Raw genomic sequence first — 18,544 nt, forward strand, 5'->3', positions numbered from 1 at the left:
TTGTTTCATATCTCTAGAGCTCAGATTTTCTTCTGGCTTTAGTTCAGTATGTTTGAAAAATCAGAGCCCCAACAAAGGCATGAATGGAAGCATGATATCCTCACTCTCTCTTCTTGGCTAACACAAAGAAAGTGTAGTATATCTCTCCTTTGTTTCTAGGTAAGGATTTAGAATGGCTTTTAAAATATCTCACATTACTTTTCTCACATTGTTTATCCAATATGACCAATCATAGCAGGCTCTCTTCCAATCCTCTTGTTTAACTTATCAGCTTGTTAGTTCTGTGGAATCTTTCTCATACATTTTTTTCCCTTCACACAACACTCACCACAGGTGAAATTCATTCCTGTTTCTGTAACCAATTCAAGGATCACACGATAATTTATTGCTTAAATTTATAGCAATATTATGAGGACATAAATTAATTTTTAAGGACCTGGTATGGTCCTCTGAACAGGTGTGAGTTTTAACTAATAAGATGGAATTCTTTTCTGCTGGAAAACTTGCAGCTTTGCTGGTACTTTCAAACCATTTAAACTTTCAGTCTCCTTGACTATAAATGCAGTTTGCAGTGAAGCCCGTTGTAATGTGATGCTTAAGCCTCATTTGTATGGAAGGCAAACAATGGCTGTTACAGAGTTTCTGAATGGTGTGGGGGACCAAATTATCCAGTAGCTTCAGTATGAGCAATTCATTAAAAATATTTAAAAATTTCAGAAAAAATTAACTGACACCTGCATGCTTGGTATTATCTACAGCTGAATTAACTGGGAGAAGCAGCTACGAAGAAAGTGATTATCATAATGATAAGAAAAAGAATGAACTAATTTCAGTGCTTGACTCATTTCTGTAGATTAATAAGTGATACTAGATTTGGTTTAAGAAAGATCAAGAAAATAGGGTTTTTTCACTCTAGAGAGAAAAGAAAAAAAGACAAACTTAGATAGGTCTAACAAGATTTTTTTGCTACTTTCAACCAACAAACAAATTTCCTATCAGAAAACTAAACATTCTCATAGCACATTCTCTGTTCTATATCTCAGTCAAAAATTCAAGAAGATTAATTAATGCACAATATGAAAACTTTGATTTAATTCTATATACAGGACCATGATTTCTGATACATTTAATATAAAGTATTATGTAAAGTCCTCTACATAATATAAAGTTGGGATCTTTGCTGGAGACCTTAAGCTGGATATAGACCTTTTCTTGTGGACCTGCAATGCAAAACCTAGCACATTTAAAATATCATATTGTGTTTTATTTTTGGAAGTTCACTAAGAGGGTTTATAAATAAAGGGGAAAAAAAAACCTCGGTGCAGCTTTCACACCTCATGTTTTGAGCAAATCTGTATTTTGGAAATACAAACGGAGTGTATCTTCTTCATGTGAAAAGAATTTTCTCTAGAATAGTCACTGCATGGCTGTGGCCTTGTGGACCAGGCGTTCCTTCATGATGTGTCTTTTATTTATTCCTCTTGAGTACTTTTTGGTGACATGAATCTGCTATGAAGGTGTGCCACATGTCCTGGTGTGTTGACTGGCATTGTTTGTCACGCAGTAGAATATCTGCCTGCTTTACCCAGACTTTTGCTGAGGTTGTGCAGTTCTACCCACCTACAGGAGGATAATACCTGAGGGATATTATCATGCCTCGTGCCTGCTAACAGAGGTAGTCTTCATGAAATGCCTCCCAGCAACAATATGCCTGTGAAACAAAGGCAGCTATTAACTAAACTTGACTTTGTAATAATAATAATACTCCTCCAATACAATATAAATAAAATTCAGAAATGAGCAGCACCTACTGCTGACTCAGACAAAAAAGTAGAGATGAACTTTAATTAAAGGGAAAAAATCACAATGTTTTTGCTTCAATATTTTTTCTGCTTTGAAAGGTCACTCTCTTTCTCGATATTCCTTTCTATAATTTCATTTTTCCTCTAGTGAAAAATATTTTAGCCTGCATTTAATTCTTTTGCTTTTTTTACTTATTTTTGCATGTTGTATTAAAACTTGTGATTCACTATGATATCCAATAGTTGATATATTAGACCCTGTTACTGCAATCACTGTTCTTGCCATGCTTCCTTCCTCTCTTAATATCTGTCTTCACAATTACTCCATCATTATCTTTTTCATCATCCTGTTTCTCTTGTGCCTTATCTCTGTTTCACTCATCCTTTCCATCCCTGCAGCTGGTCTCCCTCTCCTGTCACCTCTTTGGAGTCTAAAACTAGGCGTGTGTCATCAAAGAAATATTTCATATGCATTGATTTTTCCCTAAGTGCATCTGGTTGTCTCTTTAGTTTTCCTACTTGATATTTCAGTACCATGAATGATAATATTTTTAAATGTTCTGTTTTGGTTTACCATTTCATTCCTTCACAGGGAAAAAAAAAAGTTTTATTGCATACCTGAAAAACTGACACCACTTGAAAAATCACCAGTAGATTACACAAATGTTCACGATGATTTACTGTGTCCACATTAAAAGCTGACTTCAAGAAGAGGTTGTATACCATGTCTGTGGAAACTGGCAATTTCTTATTCTGTGACTATCTCCTCCAAAGTTAGAGCAATTTGCTCTGTTGAGGAAAAGAAATTAACTCAGACTACTTGCACTGCAGTGGTAATGATGTCTGAGCTAACTATGTTAAGATAGTCGAGATAGCTCTGTGCTTCAGGGAACTCACTTCTGAGCAGCCATATCCCAGGAATAGTGAGATAATTAGGAAGCAGTTTCAGATAACTGATGGCAGTTCTTCACATTGTAGAGGTATTGCTATATATGCTAGAAAAATGAGATTTTTGAATTAGTGGTTTCACATGCCTCAACTCCATCCTCTAAAAATCAAGCCCTTTAAAGCCAGGATGGTTACATGAAGTGAGAGCAATCAAAGTCACACAACACTGTTAAACAGAGTGCTACTATGAATGTTCTAAAGGGCATGTTTGGAATTATATTACCTCCTGATTAGCAGTTGCTTTTCTGACTTCCTTCGTTGTGAGGATGACAAAAAATTTCTGTCTTGGATGTGTGCAAAAAATACCTTGGGCAGCCAAGCCTTGATAGTACCTCCATTTTCAACTTCTGGTTGTGAGATTCTTTTCTATAGCATTTCAGAGGGTAGGAAAATTTTATTTTTTCTTTCTTTTCATCTCCGAAAGCCTAATGGTGTGTCCAAGAAATCCCTAGAGAAATAAATCTAGACCTTCAGGACCTCTTCCTTTTCTCTCTTCCAGACCCCTGTTGAATATCTGGAACAATGATCAGTGAATGTGTAAAGTAAATGATTAGTGTATCAGTCTCTACCATATTAATCAATGATGCTTCTTTAAATGCTGTTTCACAGCTATTAAACAATGAGTTCTTATGAAACAGGATTTTCATAAACAGCATATGGAGCTGACTGCAAAACAGATTTGCTTCTTACTTTTCTCAAAAAAAAATCAAGCTGATTCTGCCAATATTAGGCAAAGTCGGTCATCTCCATGAGATCTTTCTGGAATAAACAACAAGATATTTTAATGAATTTTTTCCCCTTTTTTTCCCTCCCTCACAGCAGTATTTTTCTCCTTAAACTTTACATTTATGGTTGTATTTTAGCCTTAATTTAAAATAAACAAAAAATAATTTTTAAAAAAGCAATGGGGAAGATCTACCTAGACAGTTTTGAAAGGTTTTCATACGTATACCTCATGTATTTGAGGGTTTTCCTGTGTATCCTGCCATTAAATGAACAGCAGAGAATAAAAAAAATATACTGTATTTTTTCCACCTGAAATCAGGACAGAGTTGAGTAAAGGCTACACTGTGTGTGTGTGAAGTGCTTCCTCATTCCTGTTTCAGGGTGCTATACCTATAGTAAGACCATGCAAATGCAGAACAAAGAAACCTGGAAGAACAGAAATCCAGTTACCTCAAGTGGGAGCAGTGACTTGTCCTCTTCTGCCCTGCCCGGTCATGAAAACCTCTTGAAGAAGGGCAGAGTTCTTATGGATATAAAGGAGCAAGCAAGAGAAATGAAAAGCATAAGAATTTACCTCTTCCTCCACATAGTTTTTATTATTATTTTCATCTCCTTTTCCTTTTAAGGGGAGGTACTATACAGTGCATCAGATTGTAATGTGAAACATTTGTGCACATATTAAATCTTGCGATTGCTACTTGCCCAGCTCTATTGAGTAACGATGTGAATGATGGCTATCTGCATATTCTATACTCTAAAATTATTATAAAACCTCTGAATATTGCATTTTGCTGTCATTCTCCCCTCTATCTGAGTAAATATATATTGAAATGAGGTAGAGTTCAAAAACATTACACTGGACTATGATTAAACCAAGATGTAAGGACATCTGTCAGAAACAACCTCACGGCTAATATTTTCACAGTAAAATTTCTCTTTATTTATATATAGAGTGAGAAAATGATTCTCATATATGATTTCCCCTTGTCTCAACTACAGGCTTTTCCTGAGGAAAGGCAGTTGGCTCAGATTTTGACCCTTTGTCCCCTTTCGTTGTTTTCCTTGGCTACTTGTATAGCAAAAATTATTATTTTTTAAATTAGAGCCAATTATGTTACTGGCTGCACATGTCTGACAGACCATCAAAATTTAATTGCCACAAAAATTGCTTTCAAAAAATCAAAGTTACCTACGTAGTCTCCAAGATAAAGACTTACTCTGATTCTACAAGCCTATTTGATAACAACAGGTCACAAAATAGGGAAAATCCAAGGAAACTAGAGGTGATAATTGCTTATTATTGGTGCAGCAGCACCAGCATTCTTGTAAATCCTCCCTCAAAGATTAATGCAAGAATGTCAGCTGTAAATATTTTACAGTTTAATAGAAATCTGATTTATTTATGATTTGTTCTTCCCAGAACCAATACATAAAAAACTAAGCTATATATAAACCTATGAAACTAAAAGGATGCAAAACAAGATTAATATCTCTTTGTACCAGAGAAGTATTCAATATTAAGTATTTTGTTATGCCACTTTATTGACAAGTGCTTTATACATTTGACAATCTCATTGAATGAATAAGTTTTAGATAATCCAATGTAAGTGTTTCTTCCTCCAATCAACATTGTCAGAATTAGAACAGTGTCATGGGGATTGGCTAAAAAAAATAAAATTAATGATAAACATGAAATTATTTAGTCATAAGAATATTTTTCAGCTGATAAAATAATTGAGGCTGGAAAGTAGATAAAACAATCAAATAATATAAATATTCTCCCCCTACCTCACTTATGTGAAGAATTAAAAGTCCATGATTAAAAATACATTTAAATATACCTACAGAAGTATCTTTTTAACACGACGTTGGCAAGAGTCAACTTGTCATTTTACAGATACATTGCTTTTGTTATTATTTCACTCTTGCAAAACAAAGATTAGTGCTTGATTGAAGTGGAATTCTGACACCTGTGAAGCCCATTTTGTTTTTTTAGCTGAAGTAGGTCATGGCTTCAACCTTAAACTTTGCGGGTAGGGATTATGTTCTTTATAGCTATAACCTGCCTTGACTCAAACAGTCTTTGATGTGTTGGATGGACATTAATAGAAAGAAGGAGAAATGCCGTTCAAAACAAGAGGATACAATGTGACTGCCTTACATGAACCTGTTTAGGTCTGGATCCAACACCCTCTGAGCTTAATGGCGAAGTTCCTCCTGATGCCAGTGGAGCAGGAAACATAAGGGGAATAGACATAACAATTGCTTTTCACACAGAATAGGACTCGCAACAGGGAAGGGGACCTCTGTGAAAACAGAGAAACTTGTAGAGATGAAAAATCATCTGCAAAGTAAACCATAGCCCCTGAAAATAGTTAAACCTTTGTGGGACATTTTGTGATTAATTTTATTTAAGGTAAAGAAAATTAGGCTTATGAATTACTGATTGCAGACTCTATGAATCAGTAGCAAGAAGCAATAGATCAGACTCTGACCTGCATTGGGAAGGAGCAGAGGTGGGTTGTACTACATAATTTAGGTGTTCTCTCTGTCTCTGGCTCTCCAGAATGAGAGTCTGTGGGACCTCCTGCACGTGTGCCTGTATGTGTGCCTGCATCCAGGGGTGTGAGGAAGCAAAATGGATGAGTAATTCCCACCTGACTGGAAGGAAAATCTGAAGTATGGGGAGATAATTGAAATAAATGGCAGATGGCTTGAGCTTGTAAAATAGAAATCCCAATCTTACATGCTATGTAGGGAAATTAAGACTGTTTGTGGCTGTCTCAGATCATTTCAATTTAGGAAACAAGAAAGCTAAATAAATGCTTTTTTGAACTGGAAGTTCATACTAAAAAAGATCTAGGCAAATATTCGTATCTATATTTTAGCTAGAGGTGTTCTCTTTGAAGAAAACTGAGACACATGAGCAGGGAAGGTCCTGACACAAATGCCAATAAGTCCCTCCAGTCTGGGTGGTTGTCACAGACATTTCTTTTATGAAAAATCCTCTTTCAGGATTTTTCCTGCTGAAGCTGAGAGTTTCAGCAACAAGATGTAAACAATAGATTGTCTGCTGCTGTGGAATGCAACAGGTGGATCTGTGATTGGTCTCCTGTGGATGTTTTGGTTCAGTGACCAGTCACAGCAGAGCTAGCTCTGGGAGTCTGTCAAGGCCAGCTCGTGTGTTATCATTCTTTACTTTTCTTAGCTTAGCTTAGCAGCTTCTGGAAACTCTCCTTTATTTTTCTTTTTTAGTATAGTATAGTATAGTATATGTATATATCATAAAATAATAAATCAAGCCTTCTGTAATGGAGTCAAGGATCTTGTCTCTTCCTTCACCCAAGGACCCTTGTGACCACCGTCACAGGTGGTTAGGGGCCTCTCTTTATGGGGTCTACCATGGAGAGTGACAGTCCTGTGGTCAGGGCTTGGTAGTCACGTGAAATTAGTGATCACACTTCCAGTCACACCTGCCCACAGGCCAGAACAGCCCTTATCAACTGCTGGGAACATCAGCATTTCCTTCAGTGAGGTCCTTTAAAAATGTGATGCAGGATTCACTCACTATCCTTTCTGCAGCAGAAGGGAATGCTCAAAAATTACTGTTAAACACTCCTTCCTCTATCTAAGCCTAAAAGAAACCTTGATTTTCGAACATAATTTCAGTTTAATACATTTTTTTACCTGACTTAAATGGGTCCAGACCCTATAGAAATGAAGCATCAAAGTGAAGGAAGAGGTTGCTAAGGGAGTTTCTACTTTAACTGTGAAACTGACCTCACTGAAAAAAGTATTGTTGTAATTACAGCTAATGGAATTGGAAAATTTTTTTTTTTTTTTTTTTTTGGCAGGGGAATTTGGGTGGGTTTTGGCAGGGGCGTTTTGGGGGGATTTTTTGTGTGGGTTTTTTTTGTGTTTTTTTTTTTTTTTTTGGTTTTGTTTTGGTTTGTGTGTTTGTTTGTTTTCTGTGAACATATCTCCCAGATTTTCCTAGTGCAAATAATTGTATAATTCACTAGGGAAACCAAAGCTATTAATATCTTACCTTTGTTTAAAAAAAAAAAACAAATACATATATAAAAATATTATATGTATATATACATAAATACATATATTCAATTGTGTGCCTCAGAGTCTGCAGCCAGATTTCACAAGCACTTTAAATCTTAAGTCAGCATTAGAATTTCAGGCATAAAATCAAATTATTTTGCTGACCTGTTTTAATTAGTTTACAAAGATAATCTGTGTTTACAATAAACCTTCCATGGCAGATAACTATAGGAAAGATAGAGCTGGTTGAGAAGTATTGATTTCTTTTTAAATAAAATACTGTGGTTTTTAGCTTTTAGTTGAAACCCAAAGTAATGTATTGTTGTGTTTTCAGAAGTCATAAATATGAATGTTAGTCTATAAAAAGCAAAACTCTTTCTATAAGTGCATGATCAATTTTCATGTGTTTAGTGAAAAAGTGAGCAATTTTAGGTGTTTTTTTTTGTGGGTAACATAACAGCCTCAAGAAAAGAAGAAAACAGCCACAAAAGAAATTGAAAAATAACCTTTTTGTTTCAGTGTTCTTCTGTATGAGTATTTAAAGAGCATCTATCAACTCATACAATTTTATCTGATAACAGGACCGCCGTTGTTTGTGATTTGTACAATCGCCTCTTTGAACTTTCTCTATCAATAAGTCATCTTTAAAGATGCAGATGTTAGCAAGGTTAATATATTTGACCCACATGGTTTTACAATCTCCTATAGAGGCAGAATATGTGTGCAGCATATTATGTGCAGTAGAGCATCACAGGCGATTAATATACAGGCAGAACTTTCAGAGAAAGGCACTCCTCATTGACTAGCTGTACTAACAAAAGAGAATCAAATTACAGGAGCCATCAAACCTCCTGCTTGGGGAAATAGGTAGATCACCATCTGTACTCTGGAAGAAATTTAGCTTTATCATACAGAAATCTAGGGCTGTACACAGTGTAAGGAGTTTACAGCTTCTTCTGAAATATCCAGGTTTGACTATTGTAAAATACAGGAAAATACTGTTTGAAATTGATTGGTGTAAGAACTTCTGTGATCCTTAAAAAAAAAAAAATTCCTGCATTTTGCTGTGTAGCTACTGAGCCTATTATAATATGTATAGCACAATCCATCCATTCAGTGAGATGTACTTAAGCTTACTGCAAAGTTATATTAATTAACAAATGTTGTGAGGGCTGAGAAGCAAGAACTTTTTTCCTAGTGAATAGGACTTTTGTTCTCAGATTTTGTTTTGTTGCGCTCTTGATAAAAGTCTTTTAAAACCTGCTGATAATTCAGATTCAGTGGTGTTGTATTTTATAGCTTTTAAAAATATATCTATGGTTAAAAGTTATAACATGCTATTATGTTTTTTTTCTGAAACATATTGTGGTCAAAAATACTGGTTCTTTGTCAGAAAGTATAATAATAGTGTTTCCAGCTTGTCTGTTGTATATGTGAACATTCATGTAAATTACATGCTGGCTGGATGGGTGTACACTATGCCAAGGACAAATGGGCTTGTAGACAAGGCAAAATGAAACTCTGTATACAATATCCTGAATAATTCCACCTCATGCAGACAGCACTGGTTACAGTTTTATCTTCTTCTTAATTTCATTGAGGAATAACTGTATGGGATTAGATCAAGTGTACCTGATTGCCTACTAGATACAGATGAGAGGAAAAAAGAGAACAAAAACATTAGTAAAGATGCACATGATGTGTGGATAATTGTCTTAAGCACCAAACATTTCACCAGAATACGAAAGCGTCTGGTAAGATCGGCTTGCCTTCTATTGTTCTTTCCATTCATTCCATCGTACTCTGTTCATTTAGGATTGACCCAATATGATTCCTATGCAATATATCAATGCTTTAATAAATCTGATTTAGGAAGTTATTTGCAATTTTGCATCTCATAGAAGTATGACATCGGATTTCACAGTCTTATCCTATTTTACGACAGGTTCCTGGGTTGCTGTAGCAACGCTGTTGCTATGGATTACACAATGGGAGTCAGTAGGGTCAGCAAAGATCAGAGCCCCGCCATTCTTCATTCAAAGGCAATTGTCCCTGAAAAATGTGACTTACTTCAATATTTAAGGCCTGGGTAGTGATATTAAACCAGAATGATACTTCTGTTAAAAACCCATAATTAACCTTGTCTTCAACTCTAGGTCACACATTAATAGCAATTTCATAAAGTGGACATTCCTCTGTCTTTCATTCTCAAAAGCCGAGACAGGTTTTAAATAATATGTCTCTTGGAAAAATACATGGGTAATCGTTGCAATTTATTTTATGTCATTATCTAAGCCCTTGAGACCTCACATTCCCAGCTCCTCTCCCTGAGGTAATTGCATACATCTTGGGAATGTGTGAAATGGTGTTAATATTCAGTGCACCATGCCTCTTCAGAGGATCTGCAGCCTACAATGGCACACTGTCTAGATGTTTCTCTGCAGAAACTATGTTTGGGCAAGCATAATACAAAGCAGTTCCTCACAAAATGGAGTCCTGGAATATTTAATGATTCCCTGGATCCCAACAAAGTTCTTATCAATTTCTGTTGTAAAGGTATCCTGTGCAATTTGGTAGTGCAAGTGACACCAGCTGATACATTCCATCAATAATTTTTTCTTTCATCAAAGAAGAATCAGCAGTATCATTTCTATCTGTAAATTATTCTGTCTGTTTAATAATATTGATGCCCTCTCTGAATATTCTGTGAGAAAGAATTGCATATAGAGGGACTTTTTCAGAGTCAAAACTTCAGGATGTAATAACTGAACTCTACACTCTTGTGTCTTGTATTGTCATTACCTTGTACAAACTGCATGTAAAACAGTACCACCACTCAAGGGCAAGGCAATGAACAGTCAAGTTCTGGGTCTAAAGAACACTAGAATTGACTTTATTTCATGTGGAATTTAACTTGAAAAATAGTATGTGACCTAATTTCTTACTTTCTTCACAGTATCAGTTGTAACTACATAAGATATAGCAGCTTCTTGAAAAAGGCAGAACAAACTTTGTCTTCACAGCATTTTTATTTGTTGTTTCTTGATTAGAGTCTTTGATAAAGAATACACTCCCATGTCTTAAACACAGAGTAGTTAATAACATTTCTTTCTAAAGTAGTTAATTAGCTTACAAACTTTTAAAATTAGCCATGAACAGCCCAGAGAACCTCAAGGTACACACACTTAGCAGAGAAAGCAGCTGATGCATACCACAGATGTAATTTTTAAAAAGAGCATAATTTACATTTCTAATAGCCAAATACACTGTCTGCACAAGAGAATTGGTACTTTCACACATTTGTTCAATCAAGTTGAAGCTTTGCCTGTGTTTCTCAAACCCCACCTAAGCCAGTTATTAAAAACTAACACATTATCTTATTCTCATATAGATCCTGAGAAGCTAACTGAATGTTGGTGACTTGCTGCAAACTCCCCCCCAAAAGAGCTCAGAGCACAAAGGATTCATCTCACCCGTTAGCTGTGCAGAAATGAGAAGTCTGGTTTAAGTTTGTTATCTAAAATTTCTGTAGAGTAGTGGAGTGAGATATGCCATTCATTCTGTTCAGGATGGATAGATTTTGGAGGGGAAATCACAGCCCTATTGCTCACCTGTACTCAAAAGTGCTATGTAATTTGCTGAGGAAGTAGATTTTATTCAGCATATGTTCCTTCTGTAATCCAGTCTCCATAGGCTGAAATCCAGCTGTAGGTTTCAGAGCAGATCTCTTTTTGACTCGGTATTTTCCTTTTTCCCTTGCATTTACCTTTCTTGCTTATTTTTGGGTATCTTAAATGTTAACCTGTGAGTGTTCCAATTGCAGCAATACCTTCTTATTACAGCTGAAAAGACAAGGCTTGCTTTCCTCTGAAAAGGTAAAGATTGTACGTGATAGTAAATTCTGTGAATCTTAATCAGAGGTGTGGTTTCTGTGAGGTCTGGAGGGCTATTCAAACAATATTTGCCTATCACGAGTTAAAGAAAGCACAGCACTCTGTTGACATTAGTTATGCAGATGAAACATGAAAAATAATTACTTTCTCCAGCTACTATTTTTTCCTCTAATTCAATTCAAAAGGGGTATCAGTGACGTAACACGCTCAATTCAGAAATCATATTAAGAATATGACTGATGCTGAAAAATGAAGTGATTCAACACTTGTTTGGTTATTAGATACATCGACTTCTAAACAGTCAATTACTTTCTTGGGTAATTCATACTCAGAAACTCAAATGTAATTTTGAAAAATGTAAATTATTCCAACATCACACAGTTAAATGAAAGTTGTTATAACTGAGGGACTTGTTAATGTCATAACATCACACAAACTATTGCACATGGGAAAACAAATTGTTACACATTTTCTTTGGCTCTGAACTTGGATCCAAACTTCAGTCATACGTCAACTCATCTTTTCCAATTAGCAACACTGTTTGGAATGACTTTCCTTTTTTTTTATGCAATCATTTTTAATGAACCTTCTGATCAAATACACCTCATTATCTTTCATGAAGAACCACGACAGGCAAGCTGATTATTTAAAACAGTTAAAACTGCTTTACATTCATTTAGCTTTGATGGGGTAAAAAAATGTGAAGGAAAATAAAAATATTTACTTTGTCAAATTCTTAAAGACCTTTATGCCTGTTCAAGTCAGATTATCTTTTGGACCATAGGTAGCAGAATATAAATAATAGTTTTTATCTTCAGTTTGTAGAAGGTGATGGACTTAAATATAATACTTTTTATTTCGATCTATTTTTGGTAATATCCAAACAGGATACAAATGTATAGAGAAAATCAGAAGCCAAAGGCAAAGTCTATCACTATTTGATACACCAGTGTTATTATGTCTAAATTCTCTATTTCTTTTTCAGCGAACACTTCTTTTTCTTTGGTTTGGTTGTCTCGGTTTTGTAGCAGCCAGCTAGGGTAATTACTGATCTTTCTATCTGGTGAACGTCACCTGTAACTCCAAATTAAAATACACCATTGTAATTAGATTTTAAATACATTTCTGCTAAAAGGGTGAAATGACCAGTTCTTAGTAGCTAAATTGTCATAATGCTGTTATAATCAGTTTAACCTTTCCGGCACCCTTGTGATTTCTGTAGAAGAATATTTTACAAGTAGACCAATTCACTTCAAAATAAGTAGGCATAGCAGAATTTAGCTCTATGAAAAGTGTGTTATAAATAGGATGTAATTTCTTGTGTGTCTGTCTCCCTCTTTCCCCTCCTCTTCCCATTTTCCCATCTCTTTTGTAATTATCTGAATTTAATTAGAAATAATATAAAATTGAGTCACAGCTTTCCTTTCACCACACAGGTCACTTAATATTGTCCTCTCTTTTTGTGTGTCAAGGGAAGCTGAATGGTATTTCCTGAATGACATTTCAATAGAAACCTACAAATAGAGTTTAACAAAGAGATCAAGGGATAGAGGCAGATTCTTTTTCTTTTTTGAAGGTGTGAAGAGTCCCACTAATTACACACCTACATACTTATGCACAGCTTTTTCCTCACTGTCCGTGCCTGCTCTTCCATCCTTCCCTCACCTCTGTACCGAGGGGGTTCACAGCCCACGCAGGCACCAGGAAGGTATTCTGTTTATTCTCCCTGTAAACAAAGCGTGGGGCTCGTCCTCTGCCAGCTCGCTGTTGAGTGAGATAAGCAGACCTCCTATTGCTGAATTATGATCTTTCTTTCAGGCATATGCCCCCAGGATCTATAGCAATCCTTCTAACAGCTTGAAAAATGGAAACGTTTTCAAAGACAAGCTTGCTGGTACTGAGACTGACAGACTATGAAACCTTGCTGTTATTCACACTCTGAGAAAAGACCATTCGTTGGCTTTCAGCTCGTCTTTTCATCCAATTGTTTCCCTAGCAGTTATTTAAGTGGTGATAACATTTTTTTAATTGCAGGTTTAATTACAGGAAAAGTCAATTATCTCATAGGTACAGCATTATACATAACGAAGGAGCCAATTTTAAAACATCAACAACAGCAACTCAGTTATGGCTCTCTCAAATATTTAGTTATTGAAATTTTATAGTGTGATTTTTTTCCAATAATCTTTGATGTGGACATTAGAAATGGTTTATTCTATTTAAGATGTTCAGGAGTTGATGATAAAAGTAGCAGCAGCAACTTTTCAGAAAAAAAAAAATTATTTCTTAATATATTTACTGATCTCTGCTTCTGGATAAAATGTCCCACTGATGTAAACCAAACCAGCTTCCATGAGGGCTGTGATGTCACCTTTATTTCAAAGTGACATTTGGTCAATTTTGTGAGGCATATTTCTCAGGTTGAGTAAAATTTGTGAACAATAGGTAGGAGTACTGAAATATTTGTTCAAACAAAAGTCGCATTGACCTCCTCACATAAAAAATACAGTGCTTCACTGAAGTTTTTTTTAAATACAGGTTGAGCCCAAATTTTATGCAATCTTGGACCATAAGTATATTTAGTTACAGCTTTTGATGTTGGTCTCGCAGGGAAAATCCCAGTCATTTTTCAACATTTTTTCCAGATCACTGCTACAATAGCTGTCTGTTTTTCAATACAGTAAATATTTATAAGGAAAACTGCCTGTTCAAAATAATATAGCAGCTGTCTGCTCCAACATCCCCCTAGTGATTCCCTCCATTACTGTACTGCTGTTGCAGTCAATCATCCTGGTCTCTTGAAACAGCAAAGTCCTCAAAGTCTCTCATTCACACAGCCAGATATGGAGAAACCTGTTAACAGAGGATCCATTCCTAAGAGGAAAGGAGGAAAGAATGATCTCCAAAGAAGTTTAATGCTAACAAAATGGAAAAATGCCTTTAAAAGCATTATCAGCGCAAGCACTGTGTGAGGTGCTGCTGGTGGGGATGCAGGACAGATTCAGCAAATATCTTCAAGGTGCATCTACCCAAACAGGAGAACGAAGGGGCCTTGCTCTCCCGTGAAAATCCATTCAGCTGCAGTCTTGCTCTGGGTTTGCTGGTGGTAATCCCTGACTGTACACTGTGTGATGGGGTCTGATGCTCCGCTGTGACTGCTACCACTGCCCAGGGCTGATGCAGTGGGTGCCCTTCTCATCCCTACCACACAGTATCATAAGCTATGTGAAAAGCTGGGAAAGTCTGCACAGAGGACACTGGCCACAGAAAATGCCTTTGCAGTGATCTCAGTATTTGACTCGATACCTATGAAAGTCCAGCCTCTGGAGCAGCCTAAGGCAGAGCAGAGCAGATTGGAAGCAGCATGCTCAGGCATGACTGAGCATGCTCATGGAGCCTTTCCCAGTCTGAGTGTAAAGCAGTTGAATATTGATTTTTTTGTGAGATCACGGGTGGAAGGTTGTAGTTTGCCTTTGCATCCCCTCAGAGGGAAACTCTCAGTGCCTTTTCAAAAAGAGACATACAGTGGTGCTTTCTAAGAGAAGGTAAGGTGGAGGATTTTTGTTAAATTAGGGTTCAGAGGTTCAGATTTAATATCAGTCTTTCAGTAATAACTTTCTTCTTTCCAAAAGAGGTGTAAGTGCTGTGCATAACCTAAGGTACTAGAGAAAGGACCCCAGACATGGAGTATCTCCCAGTTCTCCTATTTCTGAGTGCAGCTGTTTAGAAGACTGGGTGCATTTCAAGGCTTATCACTTGGAATGCAGGTGATGTACTTCACTGCCTATTTAGCCACCTCTTTAACACCAGGTTTTCTTAATAGCCCTTAGGTTTCTTATTATATGGTCTTCCCAGGCAACCCTGAAAAGGAAAGTGAGATGAAGTCTGAAAGTTCTCAATTATAAAGACTGAAAGCAAATATGTTTCATTTTTTTACATGCTTCTTTTTACAGGGCAGATATGCACCTTCCAGCCATGATTAAAAAACGTGTCTAATAATTATTTCTTGTTTTCTTTCTCTCTCTCAGGAATTAATGTAGTCAATGCTATGGGCCAAGAATTGTACCTAATATGTGTCAGTTTTTTGTTGTACAGTGAAAGCTGCAATATTGGTCACTCTTGACTTTTGATTTAAAATATTTAAACCACTGATTTTTTACCACTGCTTTCCTTCTACTGGTATCGTGTTGGAGCGTCGGGGGGTAGGACGGTCGGGACGGATGGAGACGAGAGATCTCTGAAGCCAGGTCGTGGAACTTGGGGTTCATTGCGAAGGTCCTGGGTGCAGGGGCCCTGCTGGGAGCTGCCAGCCGCAGCTGGGAGCAGGCCCATGATAGGGGTAGAGAGGATGAGAGGGTAAGAGAGTAAGAGAGGCAAGAGCGTAAGGGAGTAAAAAAGGTAAGAGAGTAAAAGAGTAAGAGAGAGAGGTTCTCGTTACAATACAATAAATCTTCTTCTGTGTTGAATATTCTAATTCTCACTAACCAATCTAGTACAATATACAAATCTTATAGCATTTACATATAGCCTATATGAATAATGACATTACCATACTGTGCTACATTTTAAACCCTAAAATCTACTCTTTGGACCTCTTCTGCCAAGCTAGTAGGGTCTGCTTTGGCCCTTGTCTGCAAGCAGAGGGTCTTGTTTCATCAGAAGGGGATTACCTTCAGCTGGCCACACTATTGTTTTCCAGTTGTTCAGTAACTAAGGTATCTCAAACCTTGCTTTCATTTCAGTCTCGTTTATAGTTTCTATATTCTCAAAATCTTTTGCCAGACAATCATATTTATAAGGCTTTCCTGTTTCATCTTCCCCAACAGTACTGACCATGGTCTCTTCCAGCCTAGAAATTCTGTGACCATGAAGAAAATGTAGGGCTCTTATCTTAAGCTATATGGTATTCAGAGGAGTAATTAAGCCACTGATGTATTTTATGAATCTCAAGTTGAGACCTGAACAAAGATGACACTAGTTACAGACATTACAGCAGCCAAGAAATGAGATTTTAGAAGTTTACCTTTCCAGTTGTCGTTTGGTTAGCATGTTTAGTGGGGTTGCCATAGTTTGAATTTCTAGGCAAGAAAGATGTCATTTTGCCCACTCAAGATTTCAGAGCACAATGGATATCTTCTTCTGAACGTTCTTTTTATTTTCTTTTTAAAATTAGTTTAGAGCTTCTAAAAGTCTCTAAGTTATTTCTGTGAAGAAACGAGCCTAAAGAAGAACTAAAGGAATAGTCCTTTAGCCTATTTATACCACATGGATTTGGACAAAATGCTGAAAATGCCCTAAAGTATAACATTCTTTCCTTCAGAGCATGTCTGAAACTCTGCAGCAATCTTTGACTGCCCTCATAGTTCTGCCATAAATGGTGGGAAAACATGGGTAATATAGAAAAATAGACTATAATTACAACCGTAACTAAAATTAACTAATTTTTTCTAAATGCAATCTCTGAAAACAATTACTACCTACATAATTGTGTGTGTATGTGGTGATCCACTGCCTGTGGAAATTCACGCAAGAATTTGACTCAAACTAATATTCTAATAAATTCTTCACTAAGAAGTATGCATGGTACATAGTATTGTCTTTCCTGGGACTTAAGAAGTCAAGTGTAAAGAATTTTACAAATCTTTCAAAAGCTTCCCCTGATCCATTGAACTTAAAATAGATTAGTCTCAAGGGAAAGGCAACTTTCCAGACACTGCAATTATAGTGAATGATAGCAAGCCAGAGACATCTGTTTAATGGAAACCTACAGACCAGTACAGCTAACTACATAATTCACTTTTTCTTCCTCCTTGCGACAGGGATTCTGTCACGTGCTGCTGATCTACTCAATACCAACATCTCTGCCCAGGCCAAAAGAAAAAAAAAAGTAATAAGAGATATATTTGACATGCAGTGGGAAAATGAAAAATTACAGGTGATTGAAATTAGCTCTTCACTCACCAGAGGGACTTGCAACAGAGCACCACGAAGAGACATTTTACTCTGCTTCTGGAGGTAATCACCCAGATATTAATAAAAATGCTATGCAGTGCCTCGAGGACTCAACATCATAACTTTCACCAGGCAACTTGCTGAAGAGAATAATTATATACAAAGCATGTATTCCTCTCTACAGCCTTTGAAGCAGTGGGATTAGCTCTTCTAAGCACAAGAAAGCTCCAAATAGAAGCAATTTCAGGGGATAAACCTAATGCTAAGAATTCCAAACCCCACCTATGCAATGACTAAGGCTCTGCAGACATACTATGTTTTGCTGTACGCCTTCAGTTGTCAAAAAACTGCCATGGTTAGGTTCTGCATCTCAAGGAGCATGACTGCTACTTGGAAGAGATCTTAAAATAGGCCAGAAAACACTTATAGGGTAGGAAGCACCAGTAAGTTTAGTGAGCCATAGCCTGTGTTAGGGAAACTTCCCCATGCAGAAGCCCCTCTGGCAGTCACACCCAAGCACCTGAGCTGGGACCAAGGCCCCTTCCCAGCTACACATCCCACACTCATTCATTCACACCAGGTTTCCTCACTGGCTCAATCCCAGGTTTCCCTGGGGTACAGCTTGGTCATAGTTAGAACATGTAATTCAAATTTCTGAAGTGGGCAGAGAAAGACATCACAGCTGTACTTGGCTTAACACTGGGGTTTTAAAATGGGTACAGAAAATGGCTTCCCTGAATAGTTCCAAACGTGGCTCATTTTTGGGCTTTCTGTGCAGTACTGTTCTAATGCTACGTCATGGTGATTTTTTTTTTCTTCCTTTACCTTCCTGTAGGGAGGGTGCAAAATTTAGCATGATCCAAGGATGAAACAGTAGCAACTGATGGATAACTCTCAAAAAAACCCCATTCTTAGGTTCACTTCATTTATTAGAGGAGTATATCCTGAAAACATCTGAAGCAACTGTAAATTCTTAAAGTAAATAATAGAAGAAAAAGTATTCCGGGTAATTTTTTTTGCAGCTATATATCACAAGAAAAAAATGTATAACCAAGAGGCTTCCATTGGAAAACTCTTGAGCAAGCTTATGATGTAGAACTACTGTTTCTGGAATATAAATTCTCACCTATAGCAGCTGCTAGTACATAAATTTTGTTATGTCACTGGCTG

The sequence above is a fragment of the Camarhynchus parvulus genome, chromosome 1, assembly GCF_901933205.1.
Source record: "Camarhynchus parvulus chromosome 1, STF_HiC, whole genome shotgun sequence".
NCBI classification, from domain to species: Eukaryota; Metazoa; Chordata; class Aves; order Passeriformes; family Thraupidae; genus Camarhynchus; species Camarhynchus parvulus.